This window comes from Protopterus annectens, chromosome 17.part0, assembly GCF_019279795.1.
Source record: "Protopterus annectens isolate FY-2018-M chromosome 17.part0, PAN1.0, whole genome shotgun sequence".
NCBI classification, from domain to species: domain Eukaryota; kingdom Metazoa; phylum Chordata; order Ceratodontiformes; family Protopteridae; genus Protopterus; species Protopterus annectens.
In genome coordinates this window covers 62,652,569-62,668,853 of record NC_056751.1, presented here as the reverse complement: position 1 = coordinate 62,668,853, position 16,285 = coordinate 62,652,569, and the positions used below count along the sequence as shown (strand labels likewise).

Below are 16,285 nucleotides of genomic sequence, written 5' to 3'. Positions count from 1 at the left end.
GGAAACTATCGCCCCATAAGCCTGACTAGCTTAGTCTGCAAGGCTATGGAGAGGATCATCATGGAGCTCATAAACAAAGACATTGGGGACCTACAGACACTAGATCCTACCCAGTTCGGCTTTGTCAAGGGCAGATCCTGCCTTTGAACCTGGTTGACTTCTTCAAACAGTCACCAAAGCCATAGATGAAGGGAAGGTAGTCCACACAGCCTATCTGGACCTTGCAAAGGCATTTGACACAATACCCCACTCGGGCATCATAGATAAGCTATCCAGCTTAAATATAAACCCTATGTCACAAGATGGGTCGCAAACTGGCTCAAAGACAGAACCCACAGAGTGAGAGTTGCTGGAGCCATGTCAGACTCGAAACCAGTCACAAGTGGCGTCCCACAGGGTTCTGTCCTGGGACCACTCTTGGTCGGTATATACTTTTCCGAGGTACAGGCAAACGTGGGAGGACTATGGCTCACCAAGTTCGCAGACGACTGCAAACTGGGCGCCATAATCAACTCTCCAGCTGACACAAACATCCTTCAAAAAGGTCTCAGAGAGACAGATAACTGGTGCCAGAGCCATGGTTTAAAGCTAAATGCCAAAAAATGTATAGTCATACCCTTTGGCAAAAACAATGTGCCCACAAATTACCACATAGGCGGAAACCCATTAAGTACAGAGAAAGTTATTAGGGACCTGGGGACCCAAGTTGATAGCAATCTCTCCTTTGAAAACCACATTGCCAAAGTGGTTAGAAAGACCTTCTACATAGCCCACCTCATCACGAAGGGTTTCACATCTAGATCAAGAGAGGTAATCGTGCCTTTATTCATCCCTCATCAGGCCCATCATAGAATACAATGCCCCTTTTGGGATGTACCTTACCCGACACCTGCAGCAATTAGAAAGACCCCAAAAGTATCTCACCAAGAGGATCAAGGGTCTCAAACAGATGCCATATGCTGCTCGGTTAAAAACTCCAGCTCTACTCAGTTGCATACCGCCTACTTGGGGCGATCTATGCCTGACATACAAAGCTATGTCAAATCCAGAATTAATGGACATGCTCCACCTCAGTAAATCTAAATCCCTTAGAGCCACATGCTCGAGGGACTTGAACCTCAGCACAGAAATAAATAGAACTTGCTGGAGGGACAGGTTCATAACCCAGAGGCTCCCTTTGCTCTGGAATAGAATTCCAGTTCATGTGAGGCAGAGCACCTCACTGAATCTCTTCAAGAAGAATCTCGATAGGTGGATGGGGGATCGTAGGTTTGTCCCAGGGATTACTCCCGTGTCACTATTAGACAGAGGCACAGTAAACTAAACCTTAAAAAGGGCACAGTATACTCAAATCAAGGGGTGGCGTAAGCCATACAGAATCGGGCTAGGCTTATAATTGCCTCAGGGCAGATAGCCTAGTATGAACCTATGAACCTAAAGAAAGGATTGGTCCAGGGGAAACCCTAACTTTATGGAAGATAATGTAAGTAAGTCTGGCATACAAGGCTTGGAGTCCTGAATAGTTTTTTTTTTCTTTCTTTTTTTTTTTTTTGAGAATCTATTTCAAAATTGTTCACTGTTTCAAGGGTCTCTCATTGTTGGGGAGAAGAGAGTTGGCCATGGGTTTAGTTAAATGCACATGGGGATTAAAATACTTGGTCTTCGATGGAAAGGATAAGAGATCTGAATTGGACCATATAAATTCTGGATGTTACATTTAAAAGGGGGACCAAAGAAGTGGGGGCTAAGGATGTTAATGGAGGTTTTTAGCCTAATGACGTGCACAGAAACTTCAAGGTCAGTGGCAGAAGGACAAAGACCAGGTGGCCCATCTGAATCCTTATCTCACTTGGATTCAGAATACGTACTACAAAAAAATTCCTTGAAATGTTAGAGGGATCATTGTCATGACTGGGGAAGCGACAGTCCCTTTAGTTTTTTTGGGGGGGGGGCCACAAGGATGGACCGTCCTGCACTTCATATATATCCCTACCATAGTAGGGAGCATTGGATGGAAAAACTGTGGTTAATAGGGGAAATAAGGAAACAGTTTGTCCTACCATATGTCCTGAGGTCAGGAAATCTAGCAAATATAACAACTGTCAAACAAGATGTATGTTGAGGGGAAAGATAAAGGCTGGTAAAAAATAGACCATTGTGTCGTCACAGATTATAGCAGGGGATTAAAGATTAAATGAAAGTCTTATGCCTGAATTCTCAATGTGAAGATGTAACCGAGTAATAGCAGCTAAGTAAGTGTCTAAGAAAGAAACCCTGATTCTGTGAGAGAAATGGCTTAAACATTACTGTGATGGGTCATATGTGACTATTTTCTTCATGTTCGGGGACTTAGTAAAGTATAAACAATAGTAAAAGCCCTGACTAGTAGACACTGAGAGTAGCCCAAAGAGAAGAGAAGAGTTAACATTCAGTATAAGAACACAGCAGTCTCAGTTTTTAGTAACATGTGGGCTAACTCGACAGCTTGACATTAAATAAGGTCCTGTGGGCCACGGGGTGGGAAAGGAGGTAAATGGAAAGGATAGTGTACAGCTCTTGATGACCCAGAAAGCCAGTCTATTTTAAGGTGATATTGTGCATCATAGAGGCATAAGGGACACCTTCATTAAGGTTTGTACAGGGGAGACAGGACTGACAGAATTGTAGATCATCCAGAGTTTAGATAGTTTACATAGAGATCTACAATAATTACACAGATCTCAGGACAGTGCAGTTGTGTACACTTACCATAAATGCAGATGTTCGAGTGTATTCACTGTTGCAGTCATTACATTTGGGTAATCTGCTGGCACGTTGCCCTCAATTGGCCTGAATAACAAAGTCTTGGGTCCTGCGTCGGTTGCTGTCTCTTCTTCCATGACGTCAGGGGTATAAAACATGCAGCCGATACCATTTTAATCAGTTCTTCTTGCCCCAGATGTCAGGTGCCCCACAAATGGGGAGCTATATATATATATATATATATATATATATATATATATATATATATACACACACACACACACACATATATATATATATATATATATATATAAATAAATATGCATGTAATTTAGAACACAAAAAATATACCTCCAACTACAAGCAAATACAACAAAAAAGCTTTTGAGCATAGTAAAAGAAAGAAGAGGTATAATAAGAGAGAAAAAGGGGAATGGCGAGTGGGTAACCTAGACTGCAACAGTGAATACACTCTAACATCTACATTTATAGTAAGTGTACACAACTGTATTATATTCTTCGTGTCTCACTGTTCCAGTCATTACAGTTGGGTAGAATCCCAAAGCTATGGTTGGGAGGATGGAATTATACAGCATTAGGAGCAGCTATAAGTACCTGCAGGACAGCAGTGGCAAAGCCTGCTCTGGATTAGAGAAGAGAGGTAAATGGTAATGTTTGGTGAACGTATGAACTGAGCTCCAAGTAGCAGCTTCTAGAATGTCTCTGGTAGGAACTCCTCTGAAAAAAGCTGCAGAAGTAGATGCAGCCCTGGTGGAATGGGATCTGATCCCCTTGGGGACAGGTTTACCATGGTGCATGTAGTAGAAGCGAATACAATGGCTTATCCATTTTGAAATAGTCTGCTTTGAAATAGCCTTTCCCTCTGCTCCTGCATCAAATGCCACCAGTAATTGCTCAGATTTTCTTAGGGATTTTGTCCTGTTTAAGTAGAATCTTAGTCTGTGTACATCCAATGAATGCAGAATCTGCTCCCCCTTGTTCTGTGGATTTGAGAAAATAGTTGGCAGATGAATGGTTTGATTAAGAGCCACACTGGATACCACCTTAGGCATACAGGATAGACTGGTCCTGAGGGCCACCCTGTCTGGACAAAAGATAATGAAAGGCTCTACTGCCATGAGGGCCTGTAGTTCTGAAATCCTTCTAGCTGAAGTGACTGCTAAAAGAAAAGCGGTCTTCCAAGAGAGAAATGTTATGTCTGTAGTAGCAGCTGGTTCAAAAGGAGGTAGGGTGAGTTTTTCCAGCACAAAGTTGAGGTCCAATGCAGGAGTTGGTGCTCTCCTGGGAGGTCTCAAATTTTTGTCCCCTCTGAGGTATTGCTTTAGCAGGGGATGAGAAAAGAGAGGAGGCTCCGTGTTGTAATGAGCCGAAAAGTACAGTTGTGTACACTTATCATAAATGTAGATGTTCGAGTGTATTCACTGTTGCAGTCATTACATTGGGTAATCTGCTGGCAGGTTGCCCTCAGTCGGCCTGAATTCCAAAGTCTTGGGTCCTGCGTCGGTTGCTGTCTTCTCTTCCATGACATCAGGTCGTCAGGGGTATAAAACATGCAGCCGATGCCATTTAATTTAGTATTTCTTGCCCCCGATGTCAGGTGCCCCCAAAAAGGTAGCAATATTATAAATATACATGCATCAATATAAACTTTACCTTCATCTACAAGCAAATACACCACATAGGTTGTAGAAGATAAGAGAAGGAAAGATAGACTGTAGAATGACAGGAGGATGGCGGGAGGGTAACCTGGACTGCAACAGTGAATATACTTGAACATCTACATTTATAGTAAGTGTACACAACTGTACTATGTTCTTCGTGTTTCACTGTTGCAGTCATTACATTTGGGTAGAATCCCAAAGCTATGGTTGGGAGGCTGGAGCTAAACAGCATTAGGTGAGGCTATAAGGCCCTGCAGCACTGCAGTGGGAAAGCCTGCCCTGGACTTAGAGGAGAGAGGCAAATGGTAATGCTTTGTAAAGGTGTGAACAAAACTCCAAGTAGCAGCCTCTAGAATGTCCTTGGTTGGTACTTCTCTGAGAAAGGCTGCTGAAGTAGCTGCGGCCCTGGTGGAGTGAGACCTAATGCTCTTGGGCACAGGTTTGCCATGTTGTAAGTAGCAGAAACGGATGCAATGGCTTATCCACTTTGAAATTGTCTGCTTTGAAATAGCCTTTCCTTCTGATCCTGCAGCATATGACACTAATAATTGCTCAGTTTTTCTTAAGAGCTTTAGTCCTCCTCAAGTAGAATCTTAGCTGTCTGTGTACGTCCAAGGAATGCAGAATTCTCTCCCCTTTGTTCTGTGGATTTGGATAAAAAGTTGGCAGATGAATTGTTTGGTTAAGTGCCACACTGGAAACCACCTTAGGCATAAAAGTAGGATTTGTCCTCAGAGACACCCTGTCTGGGTAAAATAAGATAAAAGGCTCTACAGCCATGAGGGCCTGCAGCTCTGAAACTCTTCTTGCTGAAGTAATTGGTAGTAGCAGAGCTGTCTTCCATGATAAGAACTTTATATCAGCAGTAGCAGCTGGTTCAAATGGAGGCAGGGTGAGCTTTTCCAACACATAATTGAGGTCCCATGCAGGTAATGGTGATCTTCTAGGAGGCCTTAAATTTTTGGCTCCTAAGATACTGCTTTAGTAAAGGATGAGAAAAGATTGGTGGGCTCTGTATTATAATGAGCCAAAATGGCAGAGGCATGGAATTTGATTGATGAGAAAGATAGGCCTTTGTCAAGCATCTCAGTTAAGCATTGTAATAATATCTGAGGAATATGTGGTTCTGGTGTATCAGTTCCTTGTGCTGGATTCCAAGCACAGAATCTCTTCCATTTGTCAGCATAAGATTTTCTAGTACTAGGCCTTCTGGCTTCCAAAATGACATCCATCACAGCTTTACTGAGAGGTGTCGTTTGTATGATTACAGGATTAGCCATGCTGCCAGGTTCAGAGTCTGAAGCTGACTGTGCAGGATCTGATTGTTTTGCTGGGGCAGTAGTTGTGGATTTTGAGGTAAGGACCAAGCTGGGTATTGAGACAAGTTCCTTAGGATTGGTTACCAGTATTGACAGGGCCAGTCCGGGGCAATTAATATCATCTTTGGCTTCTCTTGTCTGACTTTTAGGAGGAAAGGCGTAAACTGATAAGTTTTTCCAACTGAAGGATAGGGCGTCCACTTTCCATGCTTGTCTGTGATAAGTCCTTGTGTATCTTTTCAGTTGGAAAATTTTGAGGAGAGGCAAATAGATCTATGTCGGAGCTCCCCCATTTCTCTGTTATCATGCTGAAGACTTGTGGGTTTAGTTTCCACTCGTGAGGATCCATAAGGTTTCTGCTTAAACCGTCTGCCAGAGTGTTTTGTTTTCCTGGCAGGAATTGAGCTTGAAGATGTATTTGGTAGGTCAAAGCTGTGTCCCACAGTGTCATGGCTAATCTGCAAAGGGGGTACGAGTGTGTGCCCCCTTGCTTGTTTACATACCACATGACTGTGGTGTTGTTCGTCTTTATTAGTAGTTGTCCTGGATGAACTAAGTCCTTGAAGGCTGTTAGGGCATTTTGAACAGCTAGCATCTCTTTCTGGTTGATATGTAGATGCATTTGTTTTGGTGCCCATATGCCCTGAATGCATCTTCCTGCCATGTGGCCCCCCCCAGGCATAATCTGATGCGTCTGCTGTTAAGGTTTGTCTGGCAGGGGGTAGAGTGAAGGACCATTCCATGTTTTGGTGACGGGCCTTTGCCCACCATAGAAACTCCTGTTGTAGGCAGGGAATGAGAGGAATCATTGTTTCCAGACTGTGTGAATGTTGACTCCATAAACTTTTTGGATACCATTGAAGTTTCCTCATATGCAGTCTTGCATATGGAATTAGTAGGATGCAGGATGCCATGAAACCCAGAGCCTGCAGAATTTGTCTTGTAGAAGACTGGGTTTTTGTTGCCATCAGTTTGAAGCAAGTAGTCAGTTGCCTTTGTTTGCCTGGTGTGAGGTAAGCCATCTGGGCAGTTGTATTCAAGCTTGCACCCAGGAATGTTATCTTTTGAGAGGGTACCAGTTGTGATTTCTTTTCGTTTATTGTGTACCCTAGGGCATGTTAGAAGCCTTTTTACAAACACCAGGTGTCGAAGAAGAATGTCCTTGCTCTCTGCTTGAATGAAACAGTCGTCCAAGTAAGGATATATTTGCAAACTTCTGTCTGCAAAATGCAATTACTGGTACCAGGCATTTTGTAAAGACCCTGGGCACAGTAGATAAGCCAAAGGGCAGTGCAGAGAATTGGTAATGCATTAAGCCAGCCTTGAATCTGAGGAATCATCTGCAAGGTTGTCTTATTGGGACTTGCAGGTATGCCTCTTTTAGGTCTAATATCACCAGCCAAACATTCTTGCCCAGCATGGGCAGAAGCTGCTGCAAAGTCAGCATTTTGAATTTTGGAATGTCCAAGTATGTGTTCAAAATCGATAAATCCAGTATTGGCCGCCAGGCCTTGTCCTTTCTAGGTACCAAGAACAGTTGAGTAAAAACCTTGTCCTTTTTCCTGTTTTGGTACTGGCTGAATGGTCCCAATATCCATGAGGGACGCAACCTGTTTCTGCCTCTGCCCATTGATTTTTTGGCAGATCTGGCCAACTGTTTGCCATTGGCAGAGTGTGGAAATGGAATCTGTATCCCTGTGATACTATGTTTAGTACCCACTTGTCCTGGGTTATTAACTGCCAATTTTGAGCAAAAAGTGCTAATTTTCTCCCCTAAGGGTGCTGCCAAAAGATAAGTGCTTGATGTAGGCAGAGGGAAGTCATTGGGACTGTTTTATGTAGGGTTGTGCTTTATCTCCTCCAGATTTGGAGGTAGAAGCGCCCCATTGCATTGGCCTGTATGAATCCTGCACCTGGTATCTGGAACCCTTAGGGCATCTGGATTTGCCCCTTTGAGCTCTGTCTGACACAGGAAAGGACCAATAATTTGTAGGCCAGTGTCTACTGAATCTTGGTGGCTGCACTTGTAAGAAGTCTTTAAAAGTTTGCATAGACTTACCTTTGTCTTCCATTTTCTTTAAAACCTCTTCTGCCTTAATACCAAACAGAGTGTCATGCTATAAAGGTGCATCTAGCAATTAACACGATCAGGCAAATTTTGTTCCTTTAGCCAGGCATGCCTCCTAATCACAGATCCAGTATCAGTGGCCCTGCAGGAGGCCTCTACGGAGTCAAAACCACATTGCAAAGTATGTTTTCCAACTTGTTCAGCTGCATGCAATAATTCCTGCAATTCTTTATTTTCTGCACATTCAAAAATCAACATAATTTTCTGTTTCAGCAATCCCATAACATGTTGTTGATACTTAAGCATATAAAATTGACAGTTTAAGGCCCTGACTGCCATGGTTGCAGATGTATAAACCTTTTTTCCCCATCTGTCCAGTGCCCTTGAATCTCTGTCAGAGGGGGTAGGATATTTTGCTGTTGAGGCCTTAACTCCCTTTGGACCCTTTGAAATAGTTTCAGGATCAGCAGCAGGGTTTCTAAATAAAAATTTATGTGAGTCAGGGACCCTGTAATTTCTGTTAGGCTTACTGGGAGCCGGAGGTAAGGAGTCAGGGGTCAAGCTTGACTCCGAAAACACATCATCCATAATGTCTAAAACAGGGGGAATGGCTAAAGGCCTGTGCTGAGGGAGAAGGAAATCCCCGAGTCTCTTTTGATTCTGAGAAATCTTGACTCTCCCAGTTAAAATGCTCCCTCAAAGTATGCAAGATTTCTCCAAATGAATAATCCTTAGGAGGAGATGCAGATGGTATAGACTCCTCTGCATCAGAATCCTCATAGGGAGGTAAAGATAATTCCTGATCAGAAGAGGAATCAGAAGAAATAGAAACCTGATCTGAAGATTCATAATCAGTGTCTTGCCTAGGCCTGTTATATGGAGGGGGATGGGTACTCCTGATCAAAGTAATAAGGTCTTCAGACATTTTGATCATCTGTTTTTTAGGCATAGAGGCCTGTGCACATGGCTCGTGCGTCATTTTTTTAGTTTTAGAAGTTGCTTTTGTCTTTGGTTTTGCAGCTGTCGTCGGTTTGATATACAAATGTTGAGGTCTGAATACACCCTCAGAAGCCGGTGCCTGCTCAGCGGCTCCGGACCCATCCAAGGGAGATACATCCGTCGGTCCAATACCTTGAGAATCTTGCGGCATGCCGGACTCCACATGGGTGTCGCTAGAGGCCTGCGACTCGAAGGTAGCGGGTATCAGGGGCTGCGAAAGCGCTTCACTGAGTACCGGCGAACCGGCGACTGGCTTAGAAGCTTTGTCGGTTTTGGATCTCGCCTGCCTTTCTCTGTCCTTTTCTTTGCATTTTTTATGTACTCCGGGTAGTCAGATTGCTATCCAACGACATTTCTGGGTAGTTAAATCGGTTTCCAAAATACTTTGATGCAAAAATATACTAACGCTTAATAGTGCATTGGTTAAATCTAGCACAAAACCGACAGCCAGGCACGTTGCGACCAGGGGCTAGGCAAGGAATACAGTATAAATGGAAATCCTTATGAGGTATTTGCTTCCCAAAAGTAATACAATTATTAACTTTTTCTAACATCGGTAAAAAGCAAGAAAAAAGTTTCTCCAATGGGGTACTTAGCTTTACTGAAGGCTTCGGTTCTCTCACTCAAACACGAATATTTCAGTAGTCGGCCGACCGGCACTTACGAAATGCTTCTACTTCGGGTACCGCGTGGCAAGAAAGACTAAAGAAAATGGCTTTGGCTGCAAGTTTTATACCCCTGACGACCTGATGTCATGGAAGAGAAGACCGCAACAGACGCAGGACCCAAGAGTTTGGAATTCAGGCCGACTGAGGGCAACCTGCCAGCAGATTACCCAAATGTAATGACTGCAACAGTGAAACACGAAGAACATCTTGTCTATTATCAAATCAGCTTGAGCTGCCTGACAGTTTGGGTGTGCATTAGGTGCCCTGAGGCTTTGGAAACTGGCTGGCTGTTATATCCTTGGCAAGATATAACCCATATAGCTAAGCGTACTGCAGCAGTGACTGGTTCGATGAACATCACTGGGTAAAGTAATCCTCAATAGGTTCTTCCTCATGCAGACTATATTACAATTCCTGTCCATAATATTTTATTAATATTTTATTGCATACCACATTGTCTGCATATGTATCTTGCTCTTTAAATGCTTTTACGCTATGTTCCCAGTCTTCCCATGTTAATATAGTATTATAACAAGTAAATTTATGTTAACTCAAACAATCATTATGGTATAGCATCATTCTACATATACCTCATAGTGCAGACAAATCAGGCTCTGAGGACATATCATGGCTAACTACAAATATCTCACTTATAACAATAATCCTAGATGGCTTTAATACTGATTGGCCCAAGTGTACTCAAAAAATTATTAACTTCTCTATTAATATATACAGATCAACACAGCTAATACATATGACCACAAGAATGGTTAAAGTTACTTGAAAAGTATATTGGACTGGATACTACAAATATGATGGCACCAAAATTAGTGATTGTAACAGTCTTCACTATATGGAAACATACCAAAATTTCATAGAACCATCCAATATAAAACAGTCAGAAATACAACCAAACATAATAAACTTTTCTTGTCTACCCTTATGCACACCTACTGGGAGCCACTAAACATGCTGCATTTAGATGATGCATTAACTCTTTTCAACAAAACTCTCCTCTCTGTATTAAACTCCCCTGCACCTCAATGCAAAAAAAAACATTAAAATCAAAACCTGTACCATGTCTAACACCAGATATAAAAAAGCTGATGTACAAACTGTAAAATAATGCTGAAAGTTTTTCAGGTATGTCCAGCTTTAGCATGGTATAAATACTGTTTGGTGTACTTAATAGTGTGAACTGTTAAAGTACATATAGCTCAGTGTTGTGTAGCATTTTATTTTTGCTCACGTTAACTACCTGTGAAAAAAGTATGCCATGTAGAGCTTTTCCCCCCAGGCTACTGATGAAAAGGAAGACATTTCTGACCTATCAAGTGGGCCTTCTGCATCCTTGCCCAACTAATGAGGTAAGAAATTAGCTGTTTTATCTAACTGCTTAAATTCAAAGACACTCCTTGATGGCTCCAAGGCTGGGTAGAATCCCAAGCAGTAAACCACACCTTGGTGGTAGAAACAAAAATGACAACTCTGAGTCCACGCAGCATGCTGACTTCTGAAAATCCCAGATACCACCAGTCTAATAGGGTAGAATTCCCCCAGGGACAAAGCAATGGCCCCACACTAGGAAAGGGACAAGACAGCAAGGCCACTTCCCTTCAAAAGGGGTAGAAGGCAGGCAACAGTCAAAAACTCATTAACCACCGAGGGGAAACCAAAGATAGAAGGGAAACTCTCCTCCTCCTTGCAGCCAAGCTACAAGGTCTGTGGCGAAGCACCACAAGTTCAAGGGCAGGAGAAGAGACCACCCAAACCATGGTTAAGCTGCTGGTGCCAATACAGGCTACCAACATAAAAGCCTGTTGTCCAAAGAGGAGGGAAGATCTCTCCCACACAGGAAGGCACTATGCAGGGACTGCAGTCCCTGCCTGAATAGCCTGTTCCTGTCAAATGAGAAAAATAAGAGAAGGGTCTTCAGTTCACCTCCCCACCATGGAGAATCTAAACCAAGCAGAGATGTAGAGGAAAACTGCAGCATCAGTTTCACTAGCCAGAGTATTTATCAAACAACTGCAAAGGTAACATCCTGCCACAATTGCTATGTGAAAGAAAAAAAAAAAAAAAACATCCGCTTCTATATTATTTCAACTAATTTCACACACAAGAAAAATCAAAGTTTGCTACAATCAATTAATGGGAAGGCAAAGAAAAAGAATATACACGCACAAAAGTGACTGAAGAACAAGTCTTCTTTGTTCAGCCTCTTTGTCTACAATGTCACCCTTACTGATTTAAGACTAGGCATTCTGGGGCACCAAAGACACCATGACTGGCAGACAGACACGCAGACAGACAGATCAGCTTCATAATGTTCAGTAAGGGAATCACTCGAGTCTGATGGAAGGTGATAAAACTTAATAGACCACTCAAGACAACGTCCATAAACTGAGGGCGATTGCGGCCTTTCAAAATGACTTTCTCCTAAGCTAACTAACTACAAGGGAAAAAAAATAATCACAATACCTGACAGCACTCCCAGGATCTTTGGGGAAAAATGAATAACTAACACAAGTGGTCCAGCACCTCCCTCAAGACAATACTGTCAACAGAAAAGCCAGAGGAATGCAAGAATCCTAAAGTCATGGTCCTGTCTGAACAAAGGCCTTTTCCTCTGATCACAAAATCACTTTAGTGGATCCCACGCTCTTCTGCTAAAAGGCTGGAGTTCATTCAAACCTGTTGATGACTGCACAACTGAGTGCCTTAGTACATTGGGCAAACAACGCACCACTCACTGATGAGGACAATCCTGTTCTGAGCCAGGTGCAGGCATCAGGGTTCCCTCTAGCTAAAATCTCCTGCACCTATAACTCTAGCTAACACCATGAGTTGAAAAAGTTGCCTAATCTGCTATCATAGGATTCCCTATCACCTAAGGATGACTAGTTTAGAGCTATGGAAGAGACCCTAGCAGAAAAACCTTGGGTCCAAGTGTACCTAATCCTTGAAAAATTAATTCCAAGAGCAGCTACCCAAATGATCAGGCTGAAAGTACAGCTGTGTAAGAACTTACCATAACAGTAGATGTCCTATTGATCAGAGTTGCAGTATTCTCTACCATATGGGTTTTCGTCTGCTGACAGCTGGCCAAGATACCAAAGCTTTACCTTCTCAACGGCATCCATCCAGTGCATGAGTTTAGCTTGTATGTGTCATGGTACACAGCTGAATGTCTACATGAGTACATCAGACCATTTCCAAGCCAGCAGCCTGAAGACTACTGAGAGGAGAAGTGGTCAGTAAAGGAGGGGTGTAGTTTGAAGAGGTAAATAAATTCCACAGAAGGCAGTTTATTAGGGGATAGCTTACAGCAGAGGAAAGAGGAAAATAGGTGCAGAGGAAGAATGGAAGGAAGAAAAACTGCAACAGCAATCAGTAGGACATCTACTGTTATGGCAAGTTCTTATACAACTGTACTATGTCCTGACTGAAATCACTGTTGCCCGTCTTCTTAACATATGGGTGATTTCCAGAACTGAAGGAGGTAGAAAAAAAGGGAGCCTGGCTAAAGGAAGGATTAGCTGACCAGGGAGTCTGGCTAAAGGAAGGATTAGCTGACCAGGAGACCACACAAGACAGACATAGCAAAGGCAGACCTGGAGCTGGAAAGGGCATCAATCTTGTAATATTTGGTGAATGTGTGCACTGGGGACCCAGTAGCTGCTTCTAAGATGGACCTGGCATCTGCATCCTTGTGGAATGTCACAGAAGCCAAAGTCCTAGTGGAATGTGTTCTTGGGCAAGAAAAGCAATGCTTTCACATACTGTAACAGAAAGAAATAGCCTTAGCTATCCAAGATGTAATGGTTTGATTAGAGACAGGCTAGCCCAGTTTTGAATTTATGAATGAGACAAAAAGTTGGTTTGTTTTTCTGACAGTTTTTGTTTTTTCAAGTAAAATTTTAGCTGCCTGTGAATATCTAGTAAGTGGAAAATTCTTTTCCCCTTATTATGGGGATTAGGGAAAAAGGTAGGCAGGTGGATGGCCTGGCTGAAGGACATCTCATTCACTACCTTAGGCATGAATGATGGATTGGCCCACAGAGTCACCCTGTCCACATGGAAAATGAGAAAGGGTGGAACAGCCGTAACAGTCTGAAGTTCCAACACTCTGCAGGCAGAGGTAAGAGCCAGCAGAAGGATAGTCTTCCAGGTGCATAATTTTAAAGTGGCAGAAGTTGCTGGCTTAAAAGGGGCCAAAGTTTTTTCCAGCATAAAGTTGAGATCCTGGGGAGGAGGAATAGACATCTTAGGCAGCTTAAGGTGTCGGACACCCCTCAAGAAAATCTGACCTCCATCCAGGACATGAGAGTAGGATCAAGAGACAAGCAGGTAATAACAAACAGACTGGCATTAAAGGAAGAGTAGGCCACACCATAGTGTAATAATTTGCAGAGATTTTTAAGGATAGCAGGAACATCTGATAAGAATGGATCCTTACTGCACTCAAAGCACCAAACTGAAAATATTTTCCACGTTGCCATATATGATTCCCTGGTAGTAAGTTTACTGGCTTCCTGTAGAACCTGTACCACCTCCACAGTGGTGTCTTTTTGGGATCAGAACACTATCATCCACAGAGTGGAACACAGAGGCTAGATTTAGATCGAGAAGCAGACCTTGCTGCTCAGTGAGCAGGTCTAGCTGCAACAGTATCATCCAACAGTTTCCCTTGGACAGGTGGAGCAGGACAATGTTGTCTTGGCCAAAAGGGGGGCCAGGAGTAGGAGTTTTGAAAATCTCTTTTGAGCTTTTAAAAGGATTTTTGGGAGTAGTGACAGAGGAGGAAAGGCATACAGGAACCTCCCCAACCACTGGAAAGAGGAGGCATGTGTCTTCCAAGATGATGGGGAAGGACTCCTGCTGCAAAACCATGGAAGCTAGTGTTTTTCTACAGAAGCAAAATGGTCTACTTGTAGAGTTCCCCATTCATACCTTATAGTTCTGAAGACTTGTTTAAGGTCCATTTGTGAGGATCCTCCAAGGATCTACTTGGGGAGTCCGCCAGTACATTCTCCTGTGAGGGAATTTATGCAGCTGTCACAGTCATGCCCATTTGTGTGGCAAGGTACCATTTCTCCTGTACTAGCCTGCACAGTGGGTACGATCCTGTTTATTCAGATACCACAACTGTTGTGTTGTCTGTGTACACCAATTGAGAACCTGCCTGACACATGGAAGAATATCTGCAAATGCTTGCAGAAGGGTTCTCTTTTCTTTCAGGTTGATGTTTTCTTTCAGGATAGGGGAAGGCCATTTCCCCTGTACTCTGTGCATACCTCTCAAATGAAATGTCCAGATTCTCACAGAATGTCTACATTTTTGCCTCATATTTTTGATCGGTTTCTCAAAATTGTGGCTTTCTGGCAAATCGTTGAGGATAGAATTCAGAAAATAATGCCAGACATTTATGTTTCAACACTCAAACCCTTTCAAAAATTCATGCTAATGCAAAACCTGTTATTCTATCAACTTTCTAAGTTTGTAAGACCAATATTAAAAAAAAAAAGCTTCCCTATTTTGAGGCCTTTGTCCCCCATTATTTATGTCTTTGTCCACATTTCTTGTAAGCGTTCTCAAGGTCTTTTGAGTTTCTTAAGTGGAAGGATGCCATCAAATGCTGGAGATTCTGTCATTTTGGCTTACACCAGGCATTTTAGAGGCTGAGTTTTAAGGAACGTGTTCAGGGATGCAAGCAACAACCCAAGGGTTTTAGGAACAAATGACTGGCAAATGGAACATGGTTTGTAGTTGTGTTGTAGGCCTAAACAAAAAACACACTTAGTGTGCAAGTCCTTGTACAGTATCTGCTTACCACACTCGTACTTAACCCTGTTAGCTGACATCTTATAAAAATGATCTAAGCAATCAAAACACTTGAAAAAGGAAGGTTCCCAACAGGGCACTTATCTGAAATGTGATAAAATGAAGTAGCAGTATCAATAACCCAACAAAGATCAGTCTGACAGTTGCAGGACCTGCGTTTGGGCTGGCAATGAGACAATCTGGGGTACTTGTGTATATACCCAAATGTATTTGAGCTGAGTTCATGCATTGGATGTACACCCTCAGGAATGTAAAGCTTTGGTACCCTAGTCAGACATCAGCGGACAAAAAACCCATATGTTAGGAATAGTGCAAAAGGGATTTCAAATCAGGAGATCACTACAGGAACAAAGCTAATGCAATGAGGAAAGCTGGCACAAACATGCAAGGATACAGCCCCCTCAGGGTGGGGAGCTGCCTGTGTGCTTCTTACAGGCCTCAAAATTCTCAAAGCACTGTAGAAATGAGATCAGTTTGATACCCATCTAACTGAGGGCAATCTCCACCAAAGCAAGGACCAGAAAGCCACGGAAAATGCGGACTTATCTTGGAAAGGCAGAACCCCCAGCATGCTCACAATGCTGAAAATCTGACCCATCTACTGGGTGAAGAGAGAATGACCATCTCATTGACCTCATGAACAGCCTCCTTCACCCATTCCACAGTGAACTAACATGAGAAAGGTAGAAACAATAAAAATTTTTGGCATATCAAAGAGCTATAAACACAGGAACTTAATCTATTATAGCAAGCATGAACATATGATCTATGTGAACAGCAGGAAAAAATGGACTGGCAATGGGATAAGCGCACACTTATGCAACCCTGGAATGCATAGCTAGGCTTATAAAGGCCCTTGTGGTCATTAGCCTAGTAAACACCTATGATGCTACAGTGTACAACAGCAAGACCGTATGCCTGGAGCCTAGCTGTAGAATCTGTAGAAAAATTATGTGCAATTTA

The 16,285-nt window shown here is 42.8% G+C and overlaps 1 protein-coding gene across 1 annotated transcript in view; it reads right to left on the bottom strand.

Annotated features, from left to right (window-relative positions):
* The window catches only part of SRP72 (signal recognition particle 72), a 1,193,396-nt gene that overhangs the window by 260,938 nt on the left and 916,173 nt on the right, over positions 1-16,285 (bottom strand). The gene's annotated exons all lie outside the window — the stretch shown is intronic.